Raw genomic sequence first — 20,597 nt, 5'->3', positions numbered from 1 at the left:
TGCTCAACTAAAACTGAGCAACCAAGCGTTCCCACTAAGAGCAAGAAGAGATGGGAGCCAACAGCCATTACAAATTTTAGTGCTGAGAAATCTTTTTTCTGCCTATAAACAAACAGGCATGGCTAAGAGGCTTCCAAGAAACATGGTGGGTGTGGTTAGTGTTATGGAGGCGATAGGTTGATGGTTGGACTGGATGGATGGTCTTAGTGGTCTTTTCCAACCCTAATGACTCTGTGATTCTACAGAGTACAAAGACCAGTTCCAAGAAGGCATGCACTTACCTGACTGCTTCCTTAATATAATCAATAGGACTTCAAAAAAGACTATTAACAAGCTCTTCGTGGATATCTTTTAAAGTTAAATATCCTTAAAAACATGTATTACAATAATGAGGCTTTTCCAACTAAAATTAGTGGTAAAATTGTGCCACTCCAAAGCCTATTTTGACAACTTTTACCATGTCAGACTCAAAAAAACCCCACTGATGTTGAATGCATTGCATTCAAACCACCTCCCACTTTGTAAAAACATTGTAAAAACTTTAGGCCATAAATCTAGCAAAGGATTAGAAAAATAAAGTCTCAGAAGGTCTTTTTACAGACAGTTTCCTTCTCTAGAGCAAAATTAGATATCATAAGACAATTCTGACTGGATCCCTCACTTAATTTCCCAAGAAGTTCTACAGTCTCTGTATAGACAGAGCTCTACTTACTGTTCAGAAAATAACAATTTTATGTCCGACACTTTGCAACCAATTATTAAGCCAGTAAGAAACCATTCCCTTTATCACCATCTTCCAGCATACTAAGTAGGTTAATGCTGACAGATTTAAGGCAAAAAGAAAGAAGTTAGAAAATCACTTCCTATCTGCAAGTACATAATAACCATATACAAACAAATATTGCCTTTATTATGTATTACTTCCACACAGCAAAAGACTTATAATCCTAAGAGTCACTGATGTTGGAACGACCGCAGAGATCACCTATCCAGTCCAACCTATTACCACCATACCACTAAACCATCTTATCCAATGTGACATCTACCCTTTTCTTGATGTCCTCCATGCACGGTGACTCCTCCGCCTCCCAGGGTGGCACTCAATACTGTCTGCAACATCTGTTATTGTACCCAACAGAAGCTACCCCCAAACCTACAATGTTCTATATCACAGGAGTCAAGCCACATACAGTAAAATCTCTTTCCATCCTTGATGCAACTCTTTTTCAAACATTTATCTGCTGGTATCTTAGAATGCTTCATATTTCACCACAGGCAAAGATTCTGTAAGGATAAAGGAGATAAGAAATGGTGCTTAGCTAATGCTGCTGTATCAGTTGGGCAGCACAGCTGAAGCTTCTGGAGCAATGATTACAGCTTTCCACTCCCCGTTCACAGTTCAACCTACCACAGAACAAAGAAGCAGGATGCCAGCTAACGAAAATAAGCAGCTGCCTCAGGAGGGACTTTTCCTGGACCAATTCCAACATACACAGCACCATTTCTATGGCAAGAAACACACATCAGTCTTATGACCACGGAACTGTGACTAAAGCATGTTTATCAAAATTAATGCAAGTTTGGCTGGAAGGTTTACATTACTGGAAGCTGACAGTTCCTTCCTATTTTTTTCTGAAGAAAAACATGTAATTTTTCTGACCAGCTAACAGTAGAGCAAAGAAATTCTTCCTTCTCATACATTACAAGATGCTGTCTGCCCTCTTTCTACCACCACTGGAGACCAAGTGTCAACATCCTCCCTCTGATAACTGTGCAGCAGCAGCTTAGCAAGGATACTCCATAGTCCATTAGCAATCAGCAGGACTCATAGACATAGAGATACTTCAACCAAATAAAAGTAAAATTTTAGCTCTGCATGCTCAGAGAATGCAAATGGCAGGACCTACATTAACTGGGTGGTCTACAAGTTTTTCAGAGCACTCTCGCAACAAAACCTATTTTTAGATAATCTTGTGACCAAAACACTTGGGTTAATCAGCTAATGCAAAGTACTTCAAATGTTACATGCGGTTACTCAATTGACCTACAAGTGCAAAATGCAAAGACCACATAAAACCTGAACTACTCAGAACAGTAAAGAGAAAGAAAAACAAAACCAAGNAGACATTTAAGTTACAGAAACTAAAAAGAAATGCGGACCCCTTCCTTGAAAAGTTCAATTAGAAAGGCAAGAGAAAGAAACACAGCTGGGTTTGGGTCTGCTCCTGGCAAGGACTGCTTATCCAACTGCATGAGAAGTCGCAGTGGCAAGCTGCAGGTTGATACAGACAGCTCTTGGGAACCACTGCACCACAACTGGAAATGCAAAAGATGAGTGGAAGCATTGCTTCAACATGCAACTTTCCAATATCTGCCTGCTAACCATACCAATCACCTGAATCTTTCCATTCATCTGATCAGCTCCTTCAACCTGCCTGGATCTGGCTCATCAGCCCCTGCAAAACTGAATCCCTTTCAATTATTATAAAGCAATAGTGAGCTGCCCACGGTTCATCAAAGCTACATTCACATTCTGGACCCGTTTGCTATCAGTGACTGATGAATCCGTGAGCAAAACCTCTCTAGAGTACAAATGAACTTAAGGCAGACAAATCCTGTACTGTGCCATGCCCTGACCAGAGACGTATCATATCAGATGCATGCCCTGTATCAGAAAGGACATATTCTTTTACAACTTGGTATTACCCTTTCTCGATTATTAATTAGTGATCTGCCTTGCAAATGCTTGTGCTTTTCTTACTAGGTTGCAGAAAGAGTCAGCACCTCTTCAGCTCGCAACACCATTCCTCCCAGCCCACCCTGCCTCATGAATCAGCTTCCCTATTTTATTTACCTTTCCCTCTTCATTGAGCCATCATCAATCTTCAGCAACGTGATATAAAGGTCTTTCACTGAAACAAAAGCTTCCATTTTCTTGAATATTCTATATGACCAAGCTCTTAAGTAAAATACACCAAGTGATTTAGAAAACTCAGATCCTATTAAGCAAGTTCTTCTCCTGTCAAGTGCAACGCAGAGCCAAGTGCTGGGGATGATAATGACAGATCTGTACTGTGACAAAGAGCAGAATTCAGGATCCAAGATACCTAGTGGGAGTGAGCATCAGGAATAAGAGCAGTTTTAAGCAGAGATCTGGGTACGTAATATAACTAAATAACAACTGCTTACCTCTTTTACATTGTCTGGCAAGCTGAGAGCTCACAGGAACAGAGAGCTACCAGCTGTCAATGAGCACAGGGGTCCAAGTGCTGGTGCAGAGACTTTGGGAACAGCACCTACTGGGCAAGGGCTCCACAGTTGTGAAGCTCAAGGAAAAGCACTCCTTCCAGAATGGATATAACCCTTTTCTTTGTCAGGTGTGTTATGCAGAAGACTCGTGCAGTCTTCTTATTCATCAGCACACAGCAGACAGAGGATTAGGACGTCCAGACCTCTGACAATCTTATTATTCACCTTCAAACTCTCAGTTTGAACAGGTATCAATGACTACGATCCCAGAGATCTACATTTTAGCAGCGACATTAATAGTCTCTTTTTCACTGGATGATTCTGCAGCTCTTTGCCTCCTCGGCTTTTCCAGTAGACAAGGTGCTCCTAGAACCTCAAAAGACACCCCAGTCCAATGGCCACATGACGGCAAGACACAGCAAAAACCCAAACTAAAAAAATAATAACAAAATGCAGTAGGCACCTTTAATAGTTACAGCAAGTCCTAGACTGGCTGCATGCCCAGAAGCAAATCCCAGATGCACAGCAGGGCTCCAAAGTGGGAGGCTGGATGCAGAGGAACATAGAAAGAGTCCTCAGACTGCTTTAGGAAAAGCACCACAAAATGTGGTTGTGACTGTGATGCAGTTTCCTCTGAAATTCCTCCACATCTTAGCAGGAATTAAGTCTCCAGAGGAATTCACTAGTTCTACTAATGTAAGAACTAGGTAGAAATAGCTGAGAGTGATACACAGATTTAATAAATTCATAAGAATTGGTAAAAACCAAGCTCACAAGCTTAAATGCAGATAAACTACAGGTGCACTTTGATGAAGTACATTTCATTTCTAACACCCTACTCTTGGCTTTTGAACTAATTGATCTGTATTTTATTGACGGATTAAAAACTGGAAGTTGTATTCAAGGAGATTTCATCCATGCAGATGGCACTGATAGAGCCGGTTGTACCTCATACTTGATTAAATCATGAAGATCAGTAAATCCCTGTATTCTCTGCTAGCAGTTTCTCTAACAACGGCCCAGAAACCTGCAAATTTAGCTAAGAAAGGAGCTCAATTACTGTCTGATCCATAAACCCCTATAATGGAAGAAGAATCAGAGGAGATGGGCAAGGGTGATGTGCCCATGAAGCTCAGGGAATAACTCAGGGTGTGCCTGACCACAGCTGCTGCAAAACAAGCTGACTTCATCAGTAACACAAAGGGGACCAAGTGTGGCCTTTGCTTCAGATAAACAGCTTCATCAGTTGAGCAGATCAACTGACTATGGTTGCTGAGTGCATCAACTGGCAGCATCAAATATTTTCCCCCTCTGTTCATTACAAGTGTGAAATCTCCGAGTCCACATGTGGAATACCTACAAGAACCTGTACATAGAGTACTCAACTTAAATACCTTTACCAGAAAGGGTGGTGCTTTCTCAGAGCAACAGGTGAAGTGCCAACGCTCCTTCAACACAGAAACATTCACAACCAACCTGCAAGAAGCATCCTTTGCACTGCAAAGAGCTGTCCCTTCCCACCCCCAAAAGGTGGGAAACTGCAGACTAATGAGCTGCTTATTTGCTACCAGGCTGTGTTTGCTCAGGATACGGGCAATACTTTATGAAGGCTTTGAAGTTACTGTGCTCTGTCTTCATTTGAGTGGAATCTATTCCGAAAGCGTGATGATTTCTTTTTACTTCTGGGAAACAGCTGCAGTAGCCCTGTATTCTAATATTCAAAGAAATTTGTTCCTATTCAACAGCATTTTAGTTTAAACGTTTTACCAGGAGTCTCCACATCAAAGGAAACACACACAGGAAAGTTCTGTCTCTTAAAAAGCTAGAAGGAAAGAGACACGCTCATTTGCATTAATGAGTTCTCCCCGCAGAGCAGATTTCTGTCCTGGGAGGTCACATGCTTTCAGCCCATTGCTATTGTGTTATTTCAAGGGGCTTTACAGAAAAAGGGTGGTATTCAACCTGGCGCAGAGACCACCCATTAACCGCAGGAATACAAATACCCAAATGAGAACAACCTGCTAGGCAGCCCTACAGCCTGAAAAAGGCTGTGCTGCAGTCCAGTGCTATTCCAGCAGCACTTAAGGCCCTCCTGAGGCCAACAGCAGAAATGGGGGGCCAACAGCAGAAATCTTGGGGCTGGGTGGACTTAAAGGTCCCTTCCAACACAAACCATTCTGTGATTCACCCTATAAAAGCTCAATAACTATGTACGAAAAATACTGAAAAATTACTAAGAATATTTAAGTACTAGAACTACATTATTAAAAAATAGCTTGTCCAAGAAATACATCTCCACACCTGAAATGCACCTCAGGATGTTGCACCTTTTCTTTAAGAAACAGAAAGGAAAGTAGGGCATTTAGTTCAACCGAGGATAGCAGCAGAATAGCAAAATTGGGCAATTTTCTGTAGTTGCAGTATATCCATGGGGTTATCTTGCAAGCCTTGTGAATGACAACTGCCTGCTCTCTCACAGGCAGAAAACACTTCGTAGATATTTCACAACAATAACGACACCTTAAGCTGACTGCAATGCTGTAGATTCCATAAGACTGGCTACAGACCCTACTGAAGAGCATGCCCCCTTCTTTCCTGCTGCTCCACTTGATATTGAAAGGCCGCTCTCAGGTCACCTCACAGCCTTTCCAAGCTAAAAAGCCACCCAGCTTCTGCTGAGACCAAAGCCTCTGTAAGACAGCACCTGGTCAGCTCAAAATCTCACTGCCCAAGAGCTCAGCTGCCATATCTCACTTGGCTCCAAACAGCACAAGCCTCCGCTTAAATCCTGACTCACATGAGGCATTCTAGAAATTCAAGGCCAGAAGACTTTGGGCAGAAATACCAGTCATTAATCTTGCCACAGTTGCTAACTTACTACAAGAGAACATTTCAGCTCAGAAATAAGATCATCTGGCTCCCCTCCAACAGCCTGCCTCCATCTCTCATCGCTGAGCTTCTCAAAATGAAAGATGGCACTGGAGCAGCAGACACCAAAACAGTTTAGTACCCTGTGGGGTACTACCAGCATCCCCACAGCATGTACGACTTAGCTGCTATGGAACTGCAACTAATTGAAGTCTCAAAGACACACATTTGCTTAGTATTTGTAGTTCAGATTTGTCTAAAATAATGAATGGAACAACAGGACCTAACTGCTGGCTATGCAGTTACTTCATAACGTGACCAAATAATATTCTAATCAAAACCAAATCAATCCAAACTTACCATTTAAAAGATACAAGATCAAGCTGGTGTCAATGCCTCACTGCACCAATACTCACAATAAGGTTTCTTACAATTAGTATCAAGAAAGCAGCAGCCTTGAATTAACCAAGATCTGTGTGCCCCGGTGGCGCAGTGGTTAAAGACGCCACCTTGCAACACTGGGGCCCGGAGTTCGAATCCCCCCTGTGGCGCAAGTGGTAGAAGTGCCGCTCTGCTACACAGAGGCTCAAATCCCGGGGGCTGGACTCGATGATCTCTAAGGTTCCTTCCAACCCGCACAAAACTATGAAACTATGAAAACTATGAAATCTGTAGGTGAATTATGCACCTATGGGAAAAAAACCCTGCAGAAAACCTATGACAAAATATATCAAAAGCCTTTGTAGATCCTGTAACCTGCATCTGCCAACCCATTATCCACTCTTTCCCTTCAAATTCCTTAGACTAGGATATTTACGAAACAAATAACTAGAAACAGATGCTTGGCCCATATTCACACCTTGATTAGTGTATTTTATTCTCCTTCTCTTCTCTGCATGGCAGCTCTGTCCTTCTTTCTAGCTGTTACTAACCCCAGTGCAAACGCCAATTAGTTATCACCCGATAACTTGTTCGCAAACTCAAAGGCATAACAAATGAAATCTACTCATCTATAACTTATTCCACACAGAGAGTCTTAGCCTCATACAACAGAGGTACAGCTACAGAAAGAACAGAGTCAATCAAACATCCCGCTTGCAGTAAGCAGGGGGGGCTCTCACCCTTTATGCCCTCTGGAGATTCATATGCTCGTTATTTCTGACATGAACTGGACTCTCTCCATGAGCCCATGCAGCTCCCTAACTCAGCAGAGTGCTATTCAGTGTGGGGCAAGGGGAAAGAAGGGTCAGGCAACAGTCACAGTGGCCTATGGAACCAAGATCAACACTCATTTGTCAGACTGGACATCAAAAAGAAATGAAAACACTCGTTTCTCTGTTAAATTAGATATCCTAATTACTTACACTACTGCAATTTGTGACTGACAGCTAGTGCCACAGATTCCCCATATGAAAGGGCCACAGAGCCAACAAAATAACTAATCACATATTTTGTGGCATCTGAACTCAAGCAGATCCCACGTTAAACCACTTCCAGGTTATCACAGGTCAGTGCTGGTATATCTGCGTCAAAAAAACAGGGACGGATGAAAACTATGTAATGATCTATCAACCAACCACACAACAGAGTCAGAGGTGACAACAACTGCAATTCAAAAAGGAAGCCTGTATTTCTAATGCAAAGCAAGTGCTATATTGGCAATGCTATGATAACTGCATTCGTAACAGGTAGGAAATTATCTACCAGAGTTGTGAAGACTTCGAATACCATGGTTTGAAAAAAACAAAAACACAACCCCTTCCCTCACTTTGTCCTCCAAGTTAAATGGAACAGATGTCATTTATGCCAACGTCGATGTAAAGTACTGCATTCCAATTTCCTCATGGCGAGCCACAGATTGAAACAAACTGCAATCAATGAATACAAAAATTCTTGTTTCACCTACGCGGATGATTTATTAAACAAGTAATACCAAAAGACATGTGAACTGCTGTGATAAGTCCTGCTCCATTTCAGAATCGGGAACGTTTTCCATCACAAAACTCATTCTCATTATTTTGGATATTATGTTCAAGTATAATTGACAATGCCACTCCGGAACAGCGTGGGTTGTTTTCCAGTCCCTGCTGCTCCAAGCATCCTTCATGGTCTCCACTCTTTCACCAGCCCTTAGAGCCATAGAGTCACAGAATCACAGAATTGTAGGGGTTGGAAGGGACCTGTAGAGATCATCGAGTCCAACCCCCCTGCCAAAGCAGGCTCCCTACACCACATCACACAGGTAGGCGTCCAGGCGGGTCTTAAATATCTCCATAGAGAAGGAGACTCCACCACCTGCCTGGGCAGCCTGTTCCAGTGCTCCGTCACCCTGACTGTAAAGAAGTTCTTCCGCACATGGGAAGAGTCCATGGGCAGCTGGTCCACAATGTGACCACACTGCCCCCCAATAAACCAAAGCTGCCCACTGATCTGAAACTGGTCACTTTTCCAACATAAACTACATAAGGAATATGCACAAAACTCATTAGGAAGGGCAGCTGTACTCCAAGCACGGGTTAAAAGCAATAAAAAACATGTTGGCTAAACAGTGTGTGACAAACTGAAGCACCTTCTTCAGTGAAAGAAACTGACTCACCCCAGTATTCACCCAGTTATCAAAACAAGCCAAAAACTGCCATTGACAGAGTATAGATTGAAGCAGTGGTCTGTGTCAATCGGCTAAAAGCGAAGTAAGCCTTAAAACAATGAAGACTACAGGTTTCGAAACCACCATGCAACGTTTTTATTATGTCCAATAAACCCGTGCTTGTGCCAATGAGTGACTTCAGGGACATCTACAGGTGGGAAAACGCAGTTCTGACCTCTTCCAATAGGCACAGAGTGAGCTGGAAATGAATGCGACAAAAGGCCTCAGTAACAAAACAGCACCATCACTTCACAACCGGTATCACTCTGCACTCAGAGCTGTTTCCTCTAAGCAGCTGCAAGTCCTCTCGCTTGGCCACAAGTTATGGAAGGGCTCCAATTCTGAAGCCACAAAACTCCAAACAAAAACACAACCTTCGTTCCTCTAAGTCACAGAGACTCACTGGGAAAAAAAAAAAGAGCAAAAACCTTCCTATGATGGGAAATTCACTTCCCCATTACTGCGAGATACATGAAGTCTGGAGGAAGTTTAATTAGCTAATTCATCCCAATACAAGAGACAGAAACCACAAAGTCTTGGGACCAAGCATTAGCTTACAGTGACTGTGGCATCCTGCTTATGAAAAATGGATTATGAGATGAAAACATCAGTTTTCCAAATGGCATTAGCAATTCTGTCCTTGAATATTGCTCCAAATATAGGGGAAAAAAATAAATCATAAATAAATAAATTATACAGTTCAAACTCACACCTGGAGAAAATACATTAAGGATTTTACCAGCAGTGCTGATACAATCCAAAGTAAAGCTGCTAGCATTAGAATTAGAACAGACCACACTGGACCACACAAAACTTGATTATCTGCAATGTCATATTTACTTGCTAATAGAACTAAAAGGCATTAGAAGCCTTCCTGCTCTTTCAGTTTAGAGACACAAACATCAGATACTTTTTCCCTATATGTACTTCTTTTCAATGGCATCACATTCATTGTTCTCCCCCTGCCCTGAGAGCCAGTCATTCAAAAACCTTATTTACAATGCAGCAGATTTAATACAAAGGCACTGACACTGCTCCTGTCAGCTAAGTGGGCACCCAAAGCCAAAAGCTTCTAGAGATGTCCCCCCCTACAAACACAGCCATCAAAACTTCTATCTGACAAGTGTTGTGTTCTTTATGACAAATACTCACTCAGAAGGCGTGATCAATAGCATTGATAGAATCCTAGCATTTCTCAAGTCAGAAAAATGTTCTGAGATGCAAGGCTAGAACAACCCATGGTGTTTTTAACATAGGTTGGACTTTACAACACAGTCACTGGAAACAACAATATCCAAGCACAGAAACCCAGTCTACCCCAAGAAGGTCAATCTAGGCTACTTAGTCAGACCCTTAAGGAAGCATCTCTCTGCTCTGAGCTCCTCAGGTTCACATCCAGCCACAACAAATGAAACAGAGCAGTCACCAAAAAATTCCATCCAGTATCTCCAAAGAATAATAACAAAAGAGATCAGGATAAGGGGACCGCTATTTCATAGAATCATGGCATGTCTTGGGACCTTACAGATCACCAAGCCCCAACCCCCTGACACAGGCAGGGTTGCCACCACTGGACCAGGCTCCCCAGGGCTCCATCCAACCTGGCTTCAAGAACCTCTTGCTGACACCCATAACATCCCCAGTCAACTCAGAAGGAAAGCAGCAAAGCACACAGCCAACATCACCAATGGCAAACAGGCTTTCAAGGTTCCCAGAGCACACATGGAAAAGCCAGCATGGAAAATATGAAATAATAACTCCCCAGACTACCCCACTCCCGGCCCAGATGAGGAGAACGTGTATCAGAGCAGTCCAAAGGAGCAACTTCCCGCATCGCATAGAGATTACAGCTTTACAGCAGCTCATCCAAATGGCAGTGCATTAAGCATTAAAAACCAATTTCAGCGACATCCCGGCATCTAAGGCCCCTACGGAGGTGAAACAAGGCATGCTCCCAGCACAGAGATCCTCTCGGCTCCGGGAAGAGCTTTTACCTTCATCTTCCATCGAAATCGTACGTGAGTCGAGAGTTACAAAAGTCTTTAGCAACAGCGGCGCCGGAGCTGCTGAGAGCTGTTGAGAAAGCCGCCCCGAGATCCCCGGTAATCACACCGATCCCTCTGCCCCCACCTGCAGCAACATCTGCAAGAGAAACCAGCGCTGGAGAAGGGCAATCAAAGAAAAGAATCGTAAAAATAAACAAATAAATAAGTAAATAAATAAATAAAAGCCGCCGGACCCCGCAGGCCGCAGTTCCCCTCACGCCGGGACCCGCAGCTGCGGCTCACAGCAGCACAACACAAGGCAGCACGGCGCAGCCGCCGCACCGCACCGCACCGCACCGCACCGTGGCCGCTCCCGCTGCCTCCAGCGCCTCCCGCAGCCCGGGGAGCTAAAAATAACCCAGCTCCCTCAGCGCCGGTCGGAGGGAGGGAGGGAGGGAGAGGAGAAGGAAGGGAGCGATCCCCCCTCCAAGCTCGCTCTGCCGGCCCGGCCCTTCCCGCTCACCCAATGGCGCTGAGGGGGAGCCGAGGGGAGCGGGCGGCAGCCCCTGGCCGCGCCTCTCACCTCAGCGACTCGGGGCGGCAGCGCGGCCGCATCCCCGCTCCGCTCACTTCCGCGGGCGGCGGACGAGGCGGGGCGCGGGGCGGAAGGGCGGAAGGGCCGCTCCTGCCCCTCGGCGTGCGCCTGCGCCTCGGAGCCCAAAAGCGGTCGGGTTCCCTGTGGTGGGAGCCCGCGGCCGCGGCCATAAACTCGTTCCTAAGGTTGCTTTGAGGAAAAGTGGCCCCTGTGGGCTTCCTGTGAGGCCCTTGATGCTTGGGGTCGTGCCCAAGCTGCTGGTGGGAGGTCAGAAAGAGAGGAGTGCTGCGTATAAGCTGACCATACTGGGGTTGTAAGAGAAACAGTGACCAAAATACGAGAGGGACTAGAAAAACGGAGAAAGGAGAGATGCAACAAAGCTGGTATTGAATAGTTCTCGGAATTTTGATACATATTCAATAGTTCTTTAGCATGCAGACCCCCTCTTGTTCCTATCAGGAGAAATGCAACTCCTCTTCTGGTAATCCGTGAGGTCTCACTCCTTATCTGCATCCTCCCTGCTCTCTCAGGCCCCTTGTTTCCTTTACTTGTTACCTTTAAGTTTCCTTATTTCTATAAACTACCTTTAAGTTTCCTTTACTTGTTTCTATAAACTACCTTTAACTATCCCCCTTTTATTCCAAATTCCAGCAGAGCATCTGTTTCCTGCTTCAATGTTTAACTGTTCTCCCTGGCTGACTACCTTGCTGTCTACTTTAGCGGGACCTCTTATTTTATTAATCCTGGGACTAACTTTTGGACCATTTCTGTTCAATAAACTTATTGCTATTGTTAAGGGACGGTTAGAAACAGCCCATTTAATGTTAGTAAGAAAAGAATATGAACAAATCAATAGCAAGGAAGAGGATGAATCTACCCTCCAAAGGGCTAAAGAAGCAGTAAAACGATTTAATGAACAAAATCAGGATTAAATAGAAAAAGGGAGATTGTGATAGGTAAGGGTTAAGTTTGTTAGTCAAATGAAACTCAGTGGTGCTTTCTCAGGTGTCTGCGAACTAAGAAGCTGCAGGCACTGCAAACTACACATTGCCAGGGCACATAAGCTGCTAGAAAATAACCAAAGAATAATGGAAAAGACTACTGACCATCAAGAGGCAGGAAAACCAATCCCCAGCAACAATCTACGACCCCAGCAACAACCTGCGCAGCCGCAAGAATGACTGGAATATATACAAGAGATAAGAACTGTATAAATGCAGAATCCTTTGTTCAAATTGCCACCCTGGCGGAGTACAGACTCCCCTCAGCACCCAGCTCTGTTTTGCTCACTTTACCACCTTGCTTAATTGAATAAAGCTATCCCTTTATGTATCACACTAGACTTTGTCTGGTTTTGTCACGAGAATCTATAACAGTCAGCCCTTGCATTTTGCAGCCAATCACACAAGGACCAGCCCACGTCACCAAATAACACGGAAAAGCATGGCTGATTAGTTTAGATGTTAAGAAGAAATTCTTTACTCAGATGGAGGTGAGGCCCTGGCACAGCTGCTCAGAGAAGCTGTGGTGCCCCATCCCTGGAGCACTCAAGGCCAGGTTGGATGGGGCCCTGAGCAGCCTGATCCAATGGGTGGCAGCCCTGTCTGCAGCAGGGGGTTGGAACTGGGTGGGCTTTAAGATCCCTTCTAACCCAAACCATTTCATGATTCTGATTCAATTTACTTTACATGCAGAGGAATGTTACTTGAAGTCGCAATTCCAACACTCCGCACCAAAGCATGGGAAAGTGTAAAATGATCCCCACTCAGGTAAATTTATATTTAAGGGTAATGAATGTAAGGTAGGATGCACGGTGCTAGTAACAGCGCTAGTAACAACAAAATGCATTCAGACTCTCAAGGTCATAAATCGAATGGAGACATGCTAATTGTAGGCTTTACATTGCTTCTAAAGGAGTGCAACAACGTGGATGGAGAGGCACAGTCCCATTGACAGCTGATGATTAACGGCCTGTCACCTCTGCTTTGTTTTTCTTAAGCAGCAGAAGAAACCAAAATCCATCTCTGTCAGTTCCTGAGGAGCATTTAACAGAACATTATAATTTCAAACGTTTTAATTACACCTCCTGGACCATAACAGCATGCTTCTCAAATCCCTCAGCCAAACGTGGTCAAGTTAAATGGCTTATTTCCTCTTTTCAGGACCCTAAAGCTCGATTTTTGGGTGCTAAAATAATTTGTCTACATACAGTGATAGGTAAATAAGAATAAGAGTTGCTGATTTATAGCCCTAGATACTTGCTTTTGGGAAATCAAGGAGACAACAAGCAGGTCAGCTGAGATTGCCTAATGGTCTAATGCCTAGTTTTAGACCTGTCCCATTTATTTGCCATGTTACACAAACATCTTCATGAAATAGCCCATTACAGCACTGTCACTGTAGGTATGGCTCCAAAAGCACTGCTTCCATTGACTTATTTGTGATGCCAGCAAGGAACCATGTTAGCTACCTGTGACACTTGGACCATTGGCATGTACAGCAAGTTTGGACTTCTTAGCACTGTGCTAGGAGAAGCTTTGGGGAAAAAACAGGGGGGGGAGATATTGGATGTTAGTGAGCTTATCCAGAACTGAAGACTGAGATGTACATAACTGGGATGAAGTCTGACAAGCAAGAAATATCCTTCTTTTACATCTCTTTAAAAAAGGGAAGGGGAAAGGGGAGGAAGGGAAGGGAAGGGAAGGGAAGGGAAGGGAAGGGAAGGAAAGGGAAGGGAAGGGAAAGGGAAGGAAAGGGAAGGGAAGGAAGGGAAGGAAGGGGAAAAAGGTGTAACTAGGAAATAGATCAAAAGCAAGCACATGGTATATTAGCAACTGAAAAAAACTTCATCTCTGGGGCTTAATCTCTTTCATATTAGTGTAAATCTGCCAACCATGCACTCCTGAGTGCAGCCACTTCTGCATTATCATAGGACTGAATCCATCCTTGGGAGCTGTATTACTTTTTCTACCATACTGTGCTCCCAAGTTCAGTGGCTGTTTAATAAACTACTTGTATTTTATCTCCATCTGCTGCTGAATAAAAAGAAAAACCTGACCTTAAGGTGAGCTCAAGAGAATTAGAAGAGCCTTAGTGTCCTCTCAGGGGATGGCAAAGTCATTATTTAGCAAACCAAAACACTGTTGTTACAATGCAATTGTAGAGATATGAGTTGAAAATAGTATTAAATAAAGCTTTGATGACAGTAACCATCTAGTTGGCCATGTTCAAACTGCAGGAATGTGCGTTAGATTGTTTTAATCTCATGTGGGGAAAAAAACAAATCTGCAATAAAATGCTGGTGTGAATTGTCCCATGAGCAAATGTGTCTCTATCAACCCACAACATAAATAATTCAAATGAAAATACAGAAGAGTATATTAAAATACTTAAAGCCAGAAAACCTCTAGTCTCACCACTGAAATCTCTTTTTAAAGTAAAGGCAGTACCTGAAAGGATACGCAGCACTGATAGGCTGGGGGAAAAACAGACTGCTCACCTCAGTGATGACAGTGTCGGCATTCGCCTCTCTCTTGGCTGTAGACCTGAAAATGCTTTCTAACAAACAAGTGAGCCTGCCGACAATAGGTTTGCATTTATGAAATCAGTTTCATGAACATTCAGTGCCAGCTTAGGCAGCCAAGTGCTCTCCTTGCTGAGGTATTGAGGGGTTTCTGTGCTACCAAGTTCCTCCTAAGTGTTCTGCGTCACAAAGAAAAAAAGAGTTCTGTTATCCTGCCACATGCGCACACCCCTTCTCTTCTTTTTACCTCCCAAAACCTCACCATTTACCTCCTGTTGATGCCAAAGTCTGAACTTTGCTTCTGCAAGCGGCTGTCAGGGGCAAGGAGCCACCAGGTTACCTCTCAACGACAAACGTAGGTGTTAATCAGAGTGAGGTTATGTGAGGACTGATTCCTGTTGAAAATAACCCAGCAAATCAGTAAGCAGAGGCGGCTCTAAATGAATCAGTAGTGGTTCTGCTGGCACAGCCAAAAGGGTGACAGTGCTGCGGGAAGCATAAATAGGGACTTTTTATGTTCCTGTCGGCCTCTGGAGATGAAAATTTGATAGAATGAAATAGGATATGGGTGGATTTTTTTAGTGTAGTCGTCCAAAAAAAAAAAATAATAATAATAATAATAATAAAGCATCCTTTTTTTTCCTGCTGAGTGAATCTACAGGCAACCCAAAAAGTTTCAACTGCCTTTCTACTTATTCAGAAGAAAATAAAAGCCTCTGAAAGCCTTGGAAAAATTAAGACATAATAAATTAGTGACATTCCAGATAGAATCATTCATCATCTGGGTGGGAAGAAAGGAGAATTCTAATGTCATTCAATGGGTAGGCCCCCACCTGCAGAAGTTCATATGCAAGCTTAACACAGTGTTTGAGTCTTCAGGATCACAGTCAACTCATCAAGGCCCCTGTGCTACATACAGCACTATCAGAGGTAGTGAAATGTATTTTAAACACAGTAAAGATCCCTATAATGGCATATTTCACAGTTTGGAGATCTGCTAAACACAATTCTTTTAAGTCACTTTTCAGACCGTCACTTTTCTGCTCTGAAGTGAGCCTCAAGATCCTCTTAAAAAAGACCCTTTTAAGATACATTTGTTGAAGTGTTGTCAGAGTTGAGTCATGTTGATAAGGTCTACTACAAATTTTGTTAACCTCACGGAAAGTTTCTTTCTAAGTTCCAATGCGAGATAAGCATTTTTCTAAGTTAATTAACATGTGAACCTTCTGTCAAAACACCTATTTGCTTACTTTGCTTTAGGCATAATTCAACCTGTGCTCAACAGACTGAGCATAAATTAGCTTTTCTGGAAGAAAAATTACTTTTTGTTAAAATTGACTTTCTTTTGATTTTAATCTTACTATTTGTCTTCTTTCATCTATGTGTCAAAAACTCAGCAGTGTTTTTACAGTCCTCTGCATGACTTGAGTCAGACAGGGAAAGGATGAGAGCAGATCTTCCCATTTTCATACCCTATAAATCATTTGTCACTTGTAAAGCCTGCATTGCATATTTCCTCCCCACATCCTTTCCACGTGTGCTGTCCAATTGATAGCTAATTGGAAGTAATCATCTTTTCTCTGAATAGAATTCTCCGGGGGAGAATCCATGGCAACTCCAGCTAAAGTTTGAATGTTTCAAATGTGTTTGCATATAGAATCATAGAATCACCAAGTTTGGAAAAGACCTCCAAGATCCATTAAAGGGGAAATGTAAAAACAATGGGGAAAAATACATATACATATGTATATCATTCTTTCAGAGGAAATACATCCTTGTTTCATGTTATAGATCTGAGCATGTTGAGATGTAAGAAAGGTAGTTACATTTTCAAATTACCTTAGCTCAGCCTTATCTTGACACTGTGCAATTATGATAATTAAAGAAATTTGGTTTATGGCATTCTTAAATTAGCTTTCACTGACTTTTAAAGCATCATCAGATTTAATCCTCTCATCCCATCCTTAAATCATGTCCCTGCTGGTGTCCCACATTCAGAGCTTCTTTGGTGCTGGCTTTGTTGATTACCTGGTTCAGAGAGAGCCATCCAGCCCACAAGCAAGCCAACCTCAAAGGACACGTTACTGCTGAACTCTCAGAACTGATGCAGGAAGGCAAAGTGCATCAGAGGCAGGACTATAGAAGCTCCAACCTTAAATCCATTTACACCATAGTGAACATACACCTTCAGTCAGAGAATCTAAGATAATGTGGTTTAATCTATCCTTCTCAGAAAGACTAAATTAATCCCATTTCTCTCAATAAGGCTTTACTGCTATCTCTCAAACCTGTGTTTTCTGTATTTTTCTTGATACATTCCATTTCTCCCACATGCTCTGTGCTCATCTGCCAGTCTCTTCCTTCAGCCTCACTCTTTCAAAATAGTTAAAAATACTGTGTATCTTTCACAGAGGTTTTCCCTCCCTTCATTTAAGGCTCTTCCACCGTTTCTGTTTTACTCTGTTTTCAGAGCTGACTACTCCAATAACAGCTTCACTGCCAAAGCGTGAGCTTTCAGGAGATGCACTTCTATCCTATCTATTTTGGCTACAGATTTCTGAAGATGATCCTACTCATTTTTTGAAGATCTAGTTTTCTCTTGCCTGCAAAAGGCAGCCAAGAGATGCATACAAAGAGACTGTGCTCTGTAATTGGAATATGCCGTGAAGCAAGTTACTACTATTGGAAATGTTAGCTGAGGCAGGCTGCACCTCTTCTTGGATATCTGCTATGGGACACATGCAGCACAGCTCTGCAACATCAGCTGCAGCTACAGTCACGTTACAGCTCTTGTACAGCAGAGGATGGAAACAACTGCTCCCCAGTAATGTAAAGCTCACGTGTCTTCATGATGGATTATTGCAATTGATTAAAGGGGAAAGAGGAACTCCCCATCTACTCATGAAAGATGTCAGTTCCGTTATAATAAGATGCCTGTGATGGAGAGTAAAGACAATTCAACAGTGTACAGTAAAGAGTTAAATAATCAGTGGCAGTGAGGTGGTTTGGCCTGAACTGATTCAAGGCTAATGTGCCAAGAAGTTCAGGAATGCTGCATATATTTCGAGTCTCTCAGCACTTGTAAATTCTTTTTCAAGATTATCAGTGGGGTAAAATGGGGTGAAGGTAATAGTAAGGAGCTGGCTGTTAGTAAACAGATGTTTACCTACTCACAAGATTTCAGCCCTGGGCAAGAACGAGATAATTTGTTTGATTACTGTTAAGTGTAATGTGTCAGACTGCATAATTTTATTCAGACTTGGAGCCAAAAGTTTTATCAAGTGAGAGCATCGACGGCATTTCATATTGGGAGAAATTCATTATAAGCTTTAGTTGTGCTGGACAGCTTACATTCTATTTCCTTTTAGTTTCGAGAAGTACTATATGTATGTAAATGAAAGTCTAGTCTCCAGAAGCTTTTTTCACTCCCTTATATCTTGAAACGTCTGAGGTCACATCTGGTAGTGGTTACTGATAAAAGCAATTAATGTAGCATGCCTCTAGTGCACCTGTGTGCTCTTGCATAAGCCCCCAGCCTTAAGGTAACCCCCTAAGACTCAATCTTTATTCAAATGTGTTCTCAAACAACTTAAGTAATTAGCTTTGCGTGGTGACAAGTAAAAAGCTGTATGCACAGGGTATGCAGCACTTATAAACTGAGTAAAGTACACTTGGTGAAATGCTGGAGTTTAACCAGGTTGTGTGGAGCTGGTACTCTACCCAGGTACACAGGTTCATGATAGGATGGGCCAAGGTGGGAGTAATTGCTCAGAAGTGCTTCTCTCCCACTGCTGATGGATACTGAGCTTCAGCACAAAGAGTACAAAGATGGAATAAAAAATTAACGTTCATTTCTGAGCAGCACAAGAAAAAGGGCTTGGAAATATGGTGCTGGAGTAACTTCAACACTACCACCGTTAAGTGAAATGGCATTGAGTAATAGAGGGATAAACTCCGCAGCTATATCTGGGAGGGATAAACTCCGCAGCTATATCACATAAAGTGGGAGGGTATATTCCACCAGCCTGTCATGACGGGAGGGTTAAGAGGGCCCTGAGGTGCCCCTCTCCTTTCCAGTAAATCAGTGAACTGACGTCAGCTGCATTCTGTGCATCTGCAACAAGCCAAGAAGCACCAGAGGGGGATTTAATTTAAAAAGAGTTGAAACCGGTACCATATGCCCTCCTCCCTACCATCTGGCTGGGGGGACATTTCGTACAAATTCAGCATGCCAGCTGCCTGTTCGGAAGGAAAAAAAAAGAAGTTTCTCTTTTGGTAAAAATATTCGGCAGTTCCAGTTCCATCTTTAGTGGCCTCCAACGTAATCCAGATCTACGGAGGAGTTCTACAGATGCAGCCCTATTTAAGGGCCTCAGAAATAGGCAATGACAGATAGTGGAAAAGCTTGTTTCACTGTTTGGAATTTTTCAGCCCAAAGTGAACTGTAATCCTAAAGATTATATGTAATGTTTGAAAACAGCCCAGGGTCTGTTTGTATCTAAATTGAGATGTTATTTCTATTGTACGTCTTACATATTTTCTATCACACTTAAGGTCATGAGAGGATATAAGGTGGCATTAATTCATTATGAGTATGAGATCATATTAATCATAACACACCGGGTAGAAATAATTTAAATACGTAATGTCAGATATGATATTTTTTCATATAGATTTATGATTATGCTAATCAAAGATATGTTTATATCATTAGCTTATCTTTAGTTTCTGTCTAATCAAGTATACACCTGTTCATATATGTATGTCTTATGTAACGAATTAAAATAAATAAATACATCAAGTTGTAACCATTTCTGATTCGTTACTCACTGACCTGTGAAAAATCATCCATTAAGGAAGAGCTCCCAGAGAATTTTCTTCAGCAGGTAAAGGTCCCACAAGGTTATTTTAAGGGTTATTTTAAGAATTCGTCTTTGATAGCTTGCATCATTTTTTCACTTCAAATTGTTTTCTGGTTTTGACAAGTTATCTTCATCTGTACATAGCATCACATCGTCAGTATGTGCATGCCCTGATGCTGCTATTTGTTACTTTCTGGGTCAGATTACAAAGGACTGTAAATAAGCCAACCTTGGTGTTTCTGCTTTTCCTGTTGATAGAATTTGTTATATACAAAGCCATGCTCTCACAATCACATGAACAGTTGACTAGGTTTGAAGAAACTAAGCTTTGTGGCAATTAAGCCATTACATCCTACACAGTCTCATCAAAATACTGCTTCAGGGTTGCAGCTCAATGAGTGCAAAAACACAACCAAAGAAACTGAAAATCAGTCAGAAAAAAAAGAGTTCCTTTTTAAGACAGGTCAAAACCTTTGAAATCACATTTTCTTGTGCAATACATGCAATGTTAGTGACAAAAGCAAAAACACTATATATTTATATGTATATATTTCCCCCTAAGTCCCAGGCTGCTTCATTAAAGAAGAAAGCACATTTTGAAGAAAATACTTCATGTATTTCCACATGCATTCACTCAATGGCTTCTGATCCCAAGCAGAACTATTTAGTGTATGTTTGCTAACAAATTCCAGGTCCACTGGAGATGTATAAGCTTTACAAGGCGTTTCTCCTTAAGCAGAATTTGTTTTTATCAAGTCTACGTGATTCTGAGCCAGCCTAGTCACTTGTGGCTGTAATTCCATTCAGCCTTTCCAGATAGATGTGGCATGACATCCTGCCCTTGCCTTTAAAATTAGCCCTCCACAAA

General features: G+C 42.5%; 1 protein-coding gene and 1 long non-coding RNA gene across 2 annotated transcripts in view; one reads left to right on the top strand and one right to left on the bottom strand.

Moving 5' to 3' along the window:
* ATP2C1 (ATPase secretory pathway Ca2+ transporting 1) overlaps positions 1-20,597 on the bottom strand; it is an 85,384-nt gene that overhangs the window by 29,069 nt on the left and 35,718 nt on the right. The gene's annotated exons all lie outside the window — the stretch shown is intronic.
* On the top strand, positions 15,133-17,774 carry LOC116652879. Its single transcript, XR_004306063.1, has 2 exons — positions 15,133-15,222; positions 17,338-17,774. It is a non-coding gene; the product is annotated as an uncharacterized LOC116652879 (long non-coding RNA).

This window comes from Coturnix japonica, chromosome 2 (assembly GCF_001577835.2).
Source record: "Coturnix japonica isolate 7356 chromosome 2, Coturnix japonica 2.1, whole genome shotgun sequence".
Taxonomy (NCBI): domain Eukaryota; kingdom Metazoa; phylum Chordata; class Aves; order Galliformes; family Phasianidae; genus Coturnix; species Coturnix japonica.
The sequence above is the reverse complement of the archived record's forward strand: the minus strand, read 5'-3'. Positions and strand labels throughout refer to the sequence as shown.